The sequence below is a fragment of the Trachypithecus francoisi genome, unplaced genomic scaffold (genome assembly GCF_009764315.1).
Source record: "Trachypithecus francoisi isolate TF-2019V2 unplaced genomic scaffold, Tfra_2.0 Lachesis_group7, whole genome shotgun sequence".
Taxonomy (NCBI): Eukaryota; Metazoa; Chordata; class Mammalia; order Primates; family Cercopithecidae; genus Trachypithecus; species Trachypithecus francoisi.
Genome location: NW_022681472.1, coordinates 18,797,932 through 18,814,650, shown reverse-complemented (window position 1 = coordinate 18,814,650; position 16,719 = coordinate 18,797,932).

The window sequence follows — 16,719 nt, the reverse complement described above, 5'->3', positions numbered from 1 at the left end:
ACAGGATTTCTCAGCAGAGACCTTACAAGGGCAGGAGAAAGTGGGATATTTTATAGTGCTGAAGGAACAAATTGCCAACCAAGAATACTGTATCCAGCAAAGCTATTCCTCAGAGATAAAGACTTTCCAAGCCAGACAAAAACTGAAGAACTTCATCACCACTAGACTTGTCTTACAAGAAACGCTAAAGGAAGTTCTTCAAGCTGAAGAAAGGGCACCAATGAGTAACATGAAAGCATCTGAAAGTAGAAAACTCACTGGTGAAAGTAAATACAGTCAGTCTTTTGTATTTGTGGGTTCCCCATTCACAAATTCAACCAACTGTTGATCAAAATACAGTGTTCATGCAATACAGAATCCATCTTGGAACTGCTGCAAAAGTGATGGGGAGAATGGAACCAAGCTGGAAAACACTCTGCAGGATATTATCCAGGAGAACTTCCCCAACCTAGCAAGGCACCCCAACATTCAAATTCAGGAAATACAGAGAATGCCACAAAGATACTCCTCGAGAAGAGCAACTCCAAGACACATAATTGTCAGATTTGCCAAGGTTGAAGTGAAGGAAAAAATGTTAAGGGCAGCCAGAGAGAAAGGTCAGGTTACCCACAAAGGGAAGTTCATCAGACTAACAGACTCTCGGCAGAAACTCTACAAGGCAGAAGAGAGTGGGGGCCAATATTCAACATTTTTAAGAAAAGAATTTTCAACCCAGAATTTCACATCCAGTCAAACTAAGCTTCATAAGTGAAGGAGAAATAAAATCCTTTACAGACAAGCAAATGCTGAGAGATTTTTGTCACCACCAGGACTCCCCTACAAGAGGTCCTGAAGGAAACACTAAACATGGAAAGGAACAACCAGTACCAGCCACAGCAAAAACATGCCAAATTGTAAAGACCATCGATACCAGGAAGAAACTACATCAACTAATGAGCAAAATAACCAGCTAACATCATAATGAAAAGATCAAATTCACACATAACGATATTAACCTTAAATGTAAATGGGCTAAATGCTCCAATTAAAAGACACAGACTGACAAATTGGATAAAGAGTCAAGACCCATCAGTCTGCTGTATTCAGGAGACCCATCTCATGTGTAGAGACACACATAGACTCAAAATAAAGGGATGGAGGAAGATCTGCCAAACAAATGCAAAACAAAAAAAGGCAGGCGATGCAAATCTAGTCTCTGATAAAACAGACTTTAAACCAACAAAGATCAAAAGAGACAAAGAAGGCCATTACATAATGGTAAAGGGATCAATTCAACAAGAAGAGCTAACTATCCTAAATATATATGCACCCCAATACAGGAGCACCCAGATTCATAAAGTAAGTCCTTAGAGACCTACAAAGAGACTTAGACTCCCATACAGTAATAATGGGAGACTTTCACACCCCACTGTCAACATTAGACAGATCAACGAGACAGAAAGTTAACAAGGATATCCAGGAATTGAACTCAGCTCTGCACCAAGGCGACCTAATAGACATCTACAGAACTCTCCACCCCAAATCAACAGAATATACATTCTTCTCAGCACCACATTGCACTTATTCCAAAATTTACCACATAGTTGGAATTAAAGCACTCCTCAGGAAATGTAAAAGAACAGAAATTATAGCAAACTGTCTCTCAGACCACAGTGCAATCAAACTAGAACTCAGGACTAAGAAACTCAATCAAAACCACTCAATTACATGGAAACTGAGCAACCTGCTCCTGAATGACTACTGGGTACATAACTAAATGAAGGCAGAAATAAAGATGTTCTTTGAAACCAATGAGAACAAAGATACAACATACCAGAATCTCTGGGACACATTTAAAGCAGTGTGTAGAGGGACATTTACAGTAATAAATGCCCACAAGAGAAAGCTGGAAAGATCTAAAATTGACACCCTAACATCACAATTAAAAGAACTAGAGAAGCATGAGCAAACACATTCAAAAGCTAGCAGAAGGCAAGAAATAACTAAGATCAGAGCAGAACTGAAGGAGATAGAGACACAAAAATCCCTTTAAAAAATCAATGAGTCCAGGAGCTTGGTTTTTCGAAAAGATCAACCAAATTGATAGACTGCTAGCAAGACTAATAAAGAAGAAAAGAGAAGAATCAAATAGATGCAATAGAAAATGATAAAGGGGATATCACCACCGATCCCACAGAAATACAAACTACCATCTGATAACACTATAAACACCTTTATGCAAATAAACTAGAAAATCTAGAATAAATGGATAAATTCCTGGACATGTACACCCTCCCAAGGCTAAACCAGGAAGAAGTTGAATCCCTGAATAGACCAATAACAGGCTCTGAAATTGAGGCAATATTTAATAGCCTACCAAACAAAAAAAGTCCAGGACGAGATGAATTCACAACCGAATTCTACCAGAGGTTCAAGGAGGAGCTGGTACCATTCCTTCTGAAACTATTCCAATCAATAGAAAAAGAGGGAATCCTCCCTAAATCATTTTATGAGGCCAGCATCATCCTGATACCAAAGCCTGGCAGACACACAACAAAAAAAGAGAATTTTAGACCAATATTCCTGATGAACATCAATGCAAAAATCCTCAATAAAATACTGGCAAACTGAATCCAGCAGCACATCAAAAAGCTTATCCACCATGATGGGCTTCATCCCTGGGATGCAAGGCTGGTTCAACATATGCAAATCAATAAACATAATCCAGCATATAAAAAGAACCAAAGACAAAAACCACATGATTGTCTCAATAGATGCAGAAAAAGCCTTTGACAAAATTCAACAGCCCTTCATGCTAAAAATTCGCAAAAAATTAGGTATTGATGGGACATATCTCAAAATAATAAGACCTATTTATGACAAACCCACAGCCAATATCATACTGAATGGGCAAAAACTGGAAGTATTCCCTTTGAAAACTGGCACAAGACAGAGATGTCCTCTCTCACCACTCCTGTTCAACATAGTGTTGGAAATCCTGGCCAAGGCAATCAGGCAGGAGAAAGAAATAAAGGGTATTCAATTGGGAAAACAGGAAGTCAAATTTTCCCTGTTCGGAGATGACATGATTGTGTATTTAGAAAACCCCATCATCTCAGCCTAAAATCTCCTTAAGCTGATAAGCAATTCAGCAAAGTCTCAGGATACAAAACCAATGAGCAAAAATCACAAGCATTCTTATACACCAATAACAGACAGAGAGCCAAATCATGAGTGAACTCCCATTTACAGTTACTACAAAGAGAATAAAGTACCTAGGAATCCAACTTACAAGGGATGTGAAGGACTTCTTCAAGGAGAACTACAAACCACTGCTCAATGAAATAAAAGAGGACACAAACAAATGGAATAACATTCCATGCTCATGGATAGGAAGAATCAATATTGTGAAAATGGCCATACTGCCTAAGGTAATTTATAGATTCAATGCCATCCCCATCAAGCTACCAATGACTTTCTTCACAGAATTGGAAAAATTCTAAAGTTCATACGGAACCAAAAAAGAGCCCTCATTGCCAAGATAATCCTAACCAAAAAGAACAAAGCTGGAGGCGTCATGCTACCTGACTTCAAACTATACTACAAGGCTACAGTAACCAAAACAGCATGGTACTGGTACCAAAACAGAGGTATAGACCAATGGAACCGAACAGAGCCCTCAGAAATAATACCACACATCTACAAACATCTGATCTTTGACAAACCTGACAAAAACAATAAATGAGGAAAGGATTCCCTACTTAATAAATGGTGCTGGGAAAACTGGCTAGCCATATATAGAAAGCTGAAACTGGATCCCTTCCTTATACCTTATACAAAAATTAATTCAAGATAGATGAGAGATTTAAATGTTATGCCTAAAACCATAAAAACCCTAGAAGAAAACCTAGGCAATTCTTTTCAGGACACAGGCATGGGAAAGGACTTCATGTCTAAAACACCAAAAGCAATGGCAAAGAAAGCCAAAATTGACAAATGGAATCTAATTAAACTAAAGAACTCCTGCACAGCAAAAGAAACTACCATAAGAGTGAACAGGAAACCTACAGAATGGGGGAAAAAAATTTGTGATCTACTCATCTAATAAAGGGCTAATATCCAGAATCTACAAAGAACTCAAACAAATTTACAAGAAAAAAAACAAACACATCAAAAAGTGGGCAAAGGATATGAACAGACACTTCGCAAAAGAAGACATTTATGCAGTCAACAGACACATGAAAAAAAAATGCTCCTCGTCACTGGCCATCAGAGAAATGCAAATCAAAACCACAATGAGATACCATCTCATGCCAGTTAGAATGGTGATCATTAAAAAGTCAGGAAACAACAGGTGCTGGAGAGGATGTGGAGAAACAGGAACACTTTTACACTGTTGGTGGGACTGTAAAATAGTTCAACCATTGTGGAAGACAGTGTGGCGATTCCTCAAGGATCTAGAACTAGAAACACCATTTGACCCAGCTATCCAATTACTGGGTATATGCCCAAAGGATTATAAATCATGCTGCTATAAAGACACATGCACATGTGTGTTTATTGCAGCACTATTCACAATAACAAAGACTTGGAACCAACCCAAATGGCCATCAATGATAGACTGGATTAAGAAAATGTGGCACATATACACCATGGAATACTATGCAGTCATAAAAAAGGATGACTTCATGTCCTTTGTAGGGACATGGATGAAGCTGGAAACCATCATTCTCAGCAAATTGTCTCAAGGACAAAAAGCCAAACACCACATGTTCTCACTCACAGGTGGAAATTGAACAATGAGAACACGTGGACACAGGAAGGGGAACATCACACACCAGAGCCTGTCATGGGGTGTGGGGAGGGAGGAAGGATAGCATTAGGAGATACACCTAATGTAAATGACGAGTTAATGGGTGCAGCACACCAACATGACACATGTATACATATGTAACAAACCTGCATGTTGTGCACATGTACCCTAGAACTTAAAGTATAATAAAAACAAAACAAAAGCGTAAAAATAAAATAAAATAAAACCTCTGATTGCTTATTTAAAAAAAGAAAGTACAATTTATAACTGACCCTGTAGAACAGTGCTTCTCTAACTTTAATGTGCCTACAAAGCAGCAGGGGATCTCAGCAAAATGCAGATTCTGATTGAGTAGGTTTGAATTTGGGTCTGAGATTCTACATTTCTGACAAGCTTTCAGGTGATTTCAATGCTTCTGATCTGCAAAACACATTTTGAAGCACAAACTTTGTTGTCATTGTGTACTGCACGTAATGAACATAATGAACTTGTGATGAGTTCACTAAGTGTTAAATATTTAGGTTCTTCACGCAAATATCCTTGATATACAACAGTTGGAGAAATGAACTGCAGTTTTTGATTGCCTGGGAATATATTATTTTTACTTGAAAAATAATATATTATAAGCTCCAACTATCCAAAAACTTGCAATTCAACAGGTTTTCAGAAATTTTGTGTGTGTGTGTGTGTGTGTGTGTGTGTGTATTAACTTCTGTATACATAAAATAACTCTGGGAAGCTTTGTAAAAATAACAAGAAAATTAACATTGAGTAGATGGGAACCATGAATAGTAGGCATATTTCACTATATTTCCTTTTGTACCTTTTGAATTTAAGTCATGTGACTACATTATTTTTAAGCCATTTAAAATCCTCCCTTCTGAAACTGATGACCTCTTGAAGTAGGACAAAAAGGAAGAAGGATTAATGCAGGTCTGAATCTACAGAAAGCTTTGCCAGGAAAAACATGATGCTGAACTGACCCTGGCCAGTTTGCAATAATTTATATCTACACACAGAAGTTAATAAGCATACAATGGCTATATCCTTAGTAAATGAGAATTTTTTACTTTTTCAACAATGTTGTGAAAAATATTTATTAAAACTATAGGTAAACTGGATTTTAAAATAACCTCATATGGAAGAACTTAACACTGAAAAGAAACAGTAGCCTATCTACCAACCTCTACTTAGGATAGATCCACAGAGGAAGCCATTTTTAATATTTTCTTCCCAGGACTATGTCTATGCTGACAAGTCTGTAACTGGGTTTATGCACCTAGTTATAGATTTGGGAATTTATATATTAATCATATACTCTCTGCTATGATGGATGAATATTTAGCTCACACCATTCCTCACCTCCTCCTACCATCCCCTTAAAATAGTTATATTAGTATTCATTTTGGAATTCCATATGTTACATTTATAATGGTAAAGAATATGTTTTCATTGTTATTTTTTATCCCATCAATTGATGCATTACCTCTTGACTCCCCACTCTGTATGATGAGAATGTTCTTGCTCTTGACCTTCCTTGTAGCTCACTCTCCACCTTTGGTCCTCCAAATATTATCATCTGTATTTTACATTGACAAGGGGATGACATTTACATTCTGTTCTCAATCATAAATATGCAGTCCACATTTCATCCTAAAAGGTTTATCTTAAAAGTTTAACATTGATATGATTTGACTGTGTCCCCACCCAAGTCTCATCTTAAATTGTAGCTCCCATAATTCTCACATGTTGTGGGAGACGCCCAGTGGGAGATAATTGAATCATGGGGGGAATTCCTCCATACTGTTCTTGTGGTAATGCATAAATCTCATGATGGTCTTTTAAGGGGAAACCCCTTTTGCTTGGCTCTCCTTCCCTTTTTGCCAACCACCATGTAAGACATGCCTCTCACCTTCCACTACGATTGTGAAGTCTCTTCAGCCATGTGGAACTGAGTCCATTAAACCTCTTTTTCTTTATAAATTACCCAGTCTCAGGTATATCTTTATCAGCAGTGTGAAAACTGACTAATACAAACATTTAAGGCAGTGTTACATAACTATAACCATAAAATTGTTGTTTGCTACAGCCAAATAGTATGACATGTGACTATATTTTATTTCTTACACAGCTTTTTGTTTTTCCTGAAGTTCCTAATTAATTTCTCATCTTTATTTCATTAACTAGTAATTTTAAGATGTCAGAATTTCCCCGTTATACTCTTGTTTTTGTTCTATAATATCGTCATATTTTTCCAGTCTCTTCCTTCCCAGACTCTTCTATTTTCTGCTGCAATGTGTACCACTGCCTGCTAACACAATTCTTTTCTTTGTTGCTGTCCTGGGTTGTATCCCTGCCACCTGGTGCATCTTTTGACTAGAGGGAAAGCTCTTGGCCAACACATCTCTCTGGCTACTGCAAGAAGACATTGCTCAGTATAACAAGGGGTTGCGCTTCTTGCAGAAAAGAATATAAAATGCCAAAATACCATATTCTGTGCTCTTTGCATGCCTCTAGAGTAGCAATCTATCTCTTTGAGGAGTTCTCTAAAATGATGATTCAAATAAGGCAATTTGGAACTTGATCTTAATTTAGTTATTTAACTCATGCCAGTTGTGATTCATTCTGTTTCATATTGAAACATTATACTTTATTTTTATTTCTGGTATTATTTGGCAGACATGAAATAGAACCACTTTTTTATAATAAAGAATGCTTCATTGTCAAAGAAGTTAAAATATCATGCATAGACTAATGATTAAGGTTTTACAATATTTTACTAATGTACTCTGATTCTATTTCCTTTATAATGATCTATTCTTTTAGAGTCTACTTCTTGAGATGCTGTTAGATGAGGTAGGAAAGAAGGTATATGATTACTCATCAACCACATTAACTTTTCACTTTTTGACAAAGTATTATGCCATGGTTATATACATCCCTGATTCCATTTAAATATCTGTGTGACAAATATTCTGCCGAGGAAAAAAAAACAGGACTTGAGTAATGTGACTAATTCAGCACACGTAATTTGTTAATGTAGTCAGTTCTGATTCAGAACTATGAAATTTTTAGAATTAATGGAATGTATAAAGATGGAGTCTAACTTTTACTTTTTTGGTAATGGTTCAATTTACACCAAAACCTAACCTTTTTGTGAAAAGATCAATATCTTGAAGACATTTAATGTGCAAATGGCTTATTTTGGTCATTTCCATTTTAAAACCAGACCTAGGAAATGTAATTTGTTTTCAGAGCTCACTGTCCCATTTTTGCTTCTGCTTAGTGAATGTTTACTAAGTGTGTAGTGTTTATAGGTTCCTCCAACTTACCAAGCACAGTGCTAGATTCTCAGACAGATCAAAATAATTGAAATATATACCTCACTCCAAGTATCTGGTAGTATAAATAGAGATATAAGAAATGTGCACATGAAACAAGCAAAAAAAATGTAAACAGTTCATTGTCAGAAGTACATTGTATGGCACTTAGAGAAAGATGAAGAAAGAAAAAAAGAGAAACAAAGGTTGGAATGCCCACAGAAAGCATAGTGACCAGAGATGTGATGATAGAGTTAACCTGCAGGTTATTTTGATGCAAACATTTCAAGCTAATTTAACGACTATGAAAGACAAGATTTTTCCACTTCATCTGGAGCATTATTTAACTTCTTGGGTATGTTTTCTTTCTCCTTATGTGATGGGCATAAGATAAAAAGATTAATGTTTGCTTTTGAAAGCTGGCTCTAAATGTCAACGCTTTTGTGTATGTGTATGATATTGAGTAGTGCCTATTATTATAACCAAAAATCATACACGAAAAATCTTTATTCTTTGCAAGTAACTTGAACTCAGAAGACATGAATACTTTAGAACATACATGGGAAGTACCTGATGACCAGCCTAAATGCAATGGAGCAGTCATCCCCTATGACTATCTAGATAAGCTTACTTTCAACACCAGACCCATAGTCTAGAATTTATGATGTAGAAATAGTTCACTTAAAAATAAATATTTCCTGAAAAACCTAAAAACTATGAAAAGTAAAAGTATTAAGTTGAACCATATTAAACTGCTAGTTCTGTAGGTCAAAGTGTCAGCAATTTTCTATGATGCAATACAGAATAAGACTCTTTTCCAACATTATTTTCCTGGTAGCCACTAACTATAGATTGGTCTTGCCAAAACAAATAAATAAACCTAGAAAGGCTACTTTTACTAAATTTAAGGTTAAGGATAGATACATTATCTTTAAAGCAATCAAAATTGGCAACCAAACTTTTCTAAATTCTGTGAAGCTTCTTGAAGAAGAGACGTCCTGAAGATGAAATTTCCTTGAAGAAGATTCCTTTGTGGGTCTCCTGCATTGATCGAGAATCACTAGCTTAATAAAATGTGTATTTGCTTTTCTGTAGATTGATTTAATAGATAGTGCTTATACTAGACCCTTTTAGACTTTCATATAGGAAATAAGGCTAAGAAGACAGAGGGAAAATGTTTGTCAGCCTTGACCCAGAGCTCTCAGGACAAAGAAGAGTAATATACTGAGGTCTATTCAACCTTGGCTTCTCACAGATCATTATAACCAAGATGCCAATTAACACTGAATGTGACAGTGGCTTTTGTGACGTGGACAGCTGGCCACTCAAGGATACACAAGGACCACCTGCTCGTATAACATAGGCCACCAAACAGGCACCAGATGGTGACAACATTTGAATGTTATTACTACAGTCACTTTCACCTCGGCTCCATTTGAACTGGACATTGAGAGAAAGAGCTGTGAAATTCACATTTGATTTTTGGAACAATATGGTTCTCCATAAATCTCACATGTATGACTTATTTGAAGCCAAAGAATCATTGCTGGGCATTGGTGGCCCAACAGAAGTTCTACATCATGTGGCAATTAGAAACAATTGGCTTAAACAAGATATACTACATCTGCTGAGATATCCGTATGGAAAACTTGGAGAGAAAAAAATGTAGAAAAATTAGCTACAGGAAAAGACTTGAATGAGGTGATGGATTTGGGGGTAAATAGAAAAGTAAAAAATGTTTTCCAGAAGAGGCAAGTGTCAAAGCAGGAAAAGGAGCCAAGACATGCATATTTTTGGCACTATATTCTAAGTCCTTGAAATTTGATCCTGGCTATACAGATTGATAAGAAAGAACATTCTAGAAATTTTTAGACATGCTTATTGCCCACACACACAAAAAAAGTGGTGTACTTTTTTGATCAATATGCACTAGAAATTTAAGAGAACATTTGAATTCAAATTGCTTCCCAAGATTGAACAAAATGTTCTGTTAAAGTGGTTAATGCCCAAAGCAATACAGAATAGTTACAAAGTAAAACCTATACTGCAATTCTTGAGACATAGTTTGTACTTTGGATGAAGAGGAATCCATGATTGTATTTCACAGGGAGGAAAAGACTTGATACATCATATCCAAATCCTTAGTAAAGAAAATAACATTTCTAAAAGCCAGGTGTGGAAAATACCAACAAATTATATAATAATCAAAAGTCCATAGATACTTCACTAACATAATTTATTCTGCATTATAGACTGACATGGTCTCTACCCATCTATGAAAAAAAAAAAAAATCAGATTCCCATTTCCCTAACAACATAGGTGAATCTTTTTGAGAACAGCAGCCAGATGTCCAATATGATTTCCTGAATTTCATAATGCAACTAACTTAGCAGGTGGCCCTAAGTCTCTAAATCAAATTGTTAGGGCTTTGGGGGTCTCCTAGCTAGGTAAAAAAGGTGTCAGTATGAAAATAATTCTGAAAAAAGCTAGAAACAGCAAAAGGAAAGAGCAGGAAAAAATATTGGTGAAATTTGACAAATGCATTTCTCAGCATTATGTCAAACATGTTTACTGAGCTGCGCAATTAATAAAAAATATTCTGTACTAGAGTCCCTAATTATTATTCTACACAGGACAGAACACCTCTTCATTATCCCTTTTTGAATTGATTGTGTACATCAAACAGTGGAGATATAAATAAAATATGCCTGCATGCATAATACCCTCACATTAAAGCTGGAGGCAATTAACCTATGATTTTTCATTAATTAAATTAAAATAACCTTCTAAAAAATGTCTAAAACCATAACAGGATTTTTAGTGTGTATTTTCCTCCCAATGATGCAGAGAGGCTGTTTACCAGATTTATCACAAATGCTGTTTTTGATTTTATCCTAGGCTTTTCTCTAATTTTCTTCTGAGGTTCCAGTCTCATTTAGCTAAACCCAGTCACAATGTCAGAGATTTGGGGGTTTTTTCCTATCTTTAAAAAATACCTGGTCTCATCAAGATTTTATTATTATTATTAAATTGTCCACGCATCTTCTCCTTGAGCTGGATTTATATTATGTAAGTGGAGAGCTGCAAATTATTTGGTGAATTTACTGAATATAGGCAGTTGAGCCACATAAATGGGATATCTGAAGGAAAGAATGGGCCTGAATATGGGGTTCCCTTAGCCAAGCTGGAAAGCTCTCCCTACCTCCTGTTTGGGCTCCTTCCAATTCCTCCTTGACTTTTCTGATTCCCAGTCATCACAAGTTGTTCATTCTTCCAGTATTCTCCCCTTTAAAACATGTTTTTATTTTAAAATCAGCATAAAATGTTATATATATATATATATGTATATTCCAAGGAAGATAACCTTAATGCTCGAATTATTTTGTTTTGCTTTTCTCTAAAACCCTTCGCAGACCCACTGAAATCTCACTATATTAAGGGACCACATATTCACAGATATCTCCCACCTAAAGTCAACTCTTCTTGGTAGACAATTAGGTGTTCAAATTTTTCCTGAACATCATGTATTGGTTGACTTGTCTTTTCCTTATAAATTTACTGTTTTTATCCTATGCAGAGAATCTCTCCTTAAAATATCGTATTGCTTCCTTTTTCTTGATTCCCACCACCATGGCCTAATATGGACACTCATTACTTTGCCCTTATACCTAACTAAGTTCTCCCTCTAACTTGACTCATTGCCTCTAAGTTATTCTTCTACAATGTGCAGTACCTGTACTCTGACAACAAATCTTCCTACAGCCTTATTTTCCCCTGGACACCCTCATCACACACCTACATTAGCATGACAGCAAACATTATCTGTTACACATCCGACAAACATTGTCACCTTTCCCATCTATTTCCTGCTAGGAGAGTTCTGAATTTCGTATTCCAGTGGCAGCAGAGATTCTATAATCTTACCCAAACAAACGGCCCCTCCTCCATTCTACGATGGTCTACACCAGTCAATGGCTTAGGAGTAGGCACTTGACCCAGCTCTGGCCAATGAACTTTACAGGAAAGTCAGTGTGGGACTTCCATCCCTGAATAAAATGATAGCATCTCATAAGGAGAAAAGATCATAGTCCTATACGTTTCTCACAGCTTGGAATATTGGTATAAGAATGTGATGCCTAGTGCTATGCCAATAGATGAGAATAGATCAAAAAGACAAAAAAACAAACAACTTTGAGTCCTTTACAACACCATTGAGTTGCTGAACTAATGCTTCAAGACTTTTTATTAAAGAAGAATAAGAAATGTAAAGTTAATATATTTAATTTATTTGAAAAAAATCAAAAAAAATTTTACTGTATAAAATGAACCTGCAAAAAGACTACGTAAAGTATTGTTGATCACCGTCCCAGGTTTTGAAACTCACTGGCACAGAAGACCGTGAATACACACAAGACTATGTCATGATAAATTACCGTAGGAAATTGAAAACATGCTATGCAGGATGTAATGTCAGGGTACACACTATTTCCAATCTGACAAAGACATCGGAGAAATTTACTAAGCACATATTTGAACAATCGGAATCTGTCCATGTGCATTCTCGGAAGTCCTTGAAGAAGTACATGCCTGACAGGGTACAATGGCATTGGAGAAGCTATTATAGTCAATTCTATGAATCAGATACCCTGATTCTCCAAGGCAGTTTTTACAAGAGCAGGTCAATGTCTTTTGATTAAAGCTTTATTTATACAAAGGTATCTTTTGACAAAAGAGGGTTTTATAACAAGTAAATCTTGAAATGATGCATTAATTTAATTTTTACTTCAGATCATCAATAGACCACAATATACTATGCACAAAAAATTACAATGCACAAAGAGATATAAAATATTAATGTGACTGAATTTTACAAATCTATACATAAGATTTTTAGGCACTTCAAAGCAGTCAACTTGTAAGGCTATGTCCTTATTATAATATGCTCTAATATACTCTTCATGTGCATCCTTGATAGTGGAAACTCCTCAACCTTTAAGAATGGAATTGTGATTTTAAAAATTGTCATTACATTTAATGAAATTAATCTCACCTTGCCAAAAGCCTTGTTCTCCTCAAATCCCAGTAGAATTCAAGTCTCCCTCATACCCTGGGTCCTGCAAGTCAGGCCATACCAATGTCACATGGGTCACAGGACCCAGATTCCTTGCCATGACTCTTGTACATCAAAGGCCTTATTCCTTCAAATGAGGACTCTGGAACTCTCAGAGTCAAAGGACCCAATCTTTCACCATGCATAAATTGAAGAGCATTCCTATTATGTGATGTAACTCATGGTCTTAAATCCCCAGATTCATGAGATCAACTCAGTTCTCTTGACTTCATTTCCAAAGGCTCACCTAATCTAATCTGGTACATCTTGACCTCTCACTATTACTCCAGTGCTTTTACCCCATGATATGCAGGGGTCATGCCTACACTTCACCAGTGTCCCTGAGAACTCATGTCTCAGTATCCTCAATATACTATTTTCACACATTCTTCTCTTTTGTGTAACAGGTTTATCAGCTTCTGTTGATGATCTTTCAGCACCTAGTTTATAGGGACCATGTCAGAAAGTACGCTGAATATTGCATCAACCGTTGTGGTCATTCCACTTTTGTTTATCTCAAACCCCATAACTTCCTCCAGCAATGACGCTCAGAAATCATTCCTATCCTTATTCATACCATTAATTACATACCATCAACCAAAACTCCTATAGATACTCCTTAAAAGGTACAAAAGTTTGGAAATAAAGTACATATGATGGTTCTCATCATTCTCTGACATTAAACTGTAAGGTCAACATGTTAGCTCTTTGTTTCCAAACTTCCATTAGATGGGTAAATCTAGATAAACATTTTTATTTAGGATTGGTGCCCCTCATCTCTCCAAATTCTCATTACTCGTTATCCAAAAATTCAGTATAAAAGATTCAGACGGAGTCATCTGACCTCACTGTCTGAGCTCTTGCCATTCAAATCCGGTACCAAATATTAATAGATTAGAGGATGTGGAGGGATATTTACTGGGCCAAAATTATAGAGCCGTATGGAATACAATCTCTCACAAGGCCTGCAAGACTTGATTAAAATCAGACTTAATATATTCATATTTTTAATAAATAATGTGCATATGAAAAAAGGATTGGTCAGCCACGAAAAAGCACAGATATGGGACAGACGAAGAGTAGACCTACACCAATTTGTGTCCCAAAGCATCACCACTCACTCAAGCCTTTATGCCTAGTAGACAGTAACAGAATATTAACAGATTTTAAGGTACATATTAGAAACTTTGAAGGCTGTTGCCTGCTCCCAACCAACTTTCCTACTAAAATGGCTTCCTCTCATACCCAACATTTTCCTCATATTTCCCTCTCTGCTCCCAAATACCAAAATTTTTGTTTTATTTTTTTCAAAAATCAGTGTAATTACCTCTTATTTTCACTCAGAAGGACATTTTTGTTATGCCCAGAGAGACTGTGTCTGAGAAGAATTTGGTGGTCAGCATTTAAAGTAATGTTATTTTCTCTTTAGCTACATTCCTAAAATTCCTGGAAGAGCAGACATTCAATTAGTGGTAGTTATTATCATTATGTGTATAGCTCCCCAAGGTAATGACATTGAAATGCTATTCTCACTTGAATATATAAATCTTTCATGTTTGCTAAAAAGCCAGTTCCATTATTTTATGGTTATCCTCTACAAATTACCATTCCAGAGACCATGGAGAATAATTCAATGCTTTTGTTTTTTAGAGTGCTGAAAAATAACTCACTATCATTACATTTTTAATTATATCCCAACAAATGGACAGTTTTTTCCTTGTTTTGCTCCTACAATTACTTCTTTTCTTGTGTAAAACATATTCTGCTTTGGATTTGAGAAAACCACCCATCTGTGCCTCCTCGTAGGCTGCTGACATCATGGCCAGGGTCTACAATGTGACCCAGGACTAGAACACCACGTTGTACTTGTGGACCTCAAGTATTGGTCAGAAATGGACACATTACCAAAATCCATTGAATCATACCAAATGGGACTTAATTCTAGGATATTAGTGGACACTTTTAAGAAGGTGGACCATCCAAACTGGAGCTCTTACAGACATCTTATTATTGTCATATAAGGGGATAATTTGTCTGAGAATAAAACCAATACAGCAGCAGACTTCACTGAAAGCTTGAGAGAAATCTGATCCTTGTGACATTTGCATGAACCGTTCGTCAGGCAATATTTGAGGCCAGGCCTATCCCTAAATTTTTATTTTTGTTACATAACAGAATAAGCTCTCCTTTCTTTTAGGCCACCTTGGATTGAATTTTCTATCCCTTGTAACAGAGAATCCTGTGTGACCGACTCCTTTCATACAAACAGATTTAAATAAATTCAAAGAAATACATACAACCATCCAGATAAAAGTAAATAGAGGCATGGAGGCACACAATTAATAAATGAAAGAAATTTAGACAAAATTATGTGTAAACCAAGTGTGCAAAACTGCATGTAATTAGTTTCCAGAGGAGAGGTCTAAATTCAGGACATTCCTAATGACTAATTAATAGTTGTGAAATGCATAATGTCTATGAAATTAAATAAAATCAATTGAATAGAAGGGTCTCAGTGTCCTGGTTCAAGAGGGAAAAATCTTTAATAGAGCTTCATAGAGGGATACTGTATGCATTATGGAAGGCAAGATTCTCAGTGATAGACTTACCAAGAATAGACTAGTGAGATTCATTTAACTGTTTCTTGTAATGAAGCTCAACAAAAAGCCAAAGTAATGACACCAAGACACAATTCCGTAAGAGCAATTACATGAAAGACTGAAAGACTGTGGTCTTATTACACAGCTCTCTGACAGCTAAGAGCCCAGGATTAGACTGTCTCTAGGCCAATGGTTCTCAAACTTTTTAGCAGTAGACATTTTTATCCATGTGAAACTGTGTGTGGAGCTGATCTGTGTGACTCCTGGATGGGGAATCCAGAGAACCCACTGATCAACAGACCTGTCACACCCCTCACCCTCTCTCTTCCATGGCAGTCGCTGTGGAACACCAGGCCTCAGAGAGTTTTGTTTTTTTTTTTTTTTTTTAAGAATATATTCTGCACCATAGGGTAGGGTAAAAAAAATTTAAAAAATAAAAAGAATATATTAGTATCAATTCAGAAATATTCCATGAATTGTATTTTTCCACATTTGAGTTGTCAGAATTTCAAAGCAGAAAACTCAATTTCAAATTATCTAACATTGAGAAAAGGCAGAACCTATATGTGTTAATGATCAACTAAGTGGAGAAGAGGATTTCATCCTTCAGTCCTTTCACACCCCAGGAAAATAAATGAATTCCATCAGGATATGTTCCTGAATATCAGACTACTATCTATCCCTGAACAGAGATGCATAAAGGTAGTACCTGAGAGGGAAAGCCACAGCTTCCTAAGGAAACAGTTCTGGTTTTATCCTGAGGCAAGAACAAATAGGCAATAAGGATCCAAGAATTCTGTGTCATAGAGCCTATCTTAAATCACAATATCTTGTAAACATTTCAAACAATATAGAACCTCTCATAGCCTTCACAGTGTCCAACTTTGAACAATGTA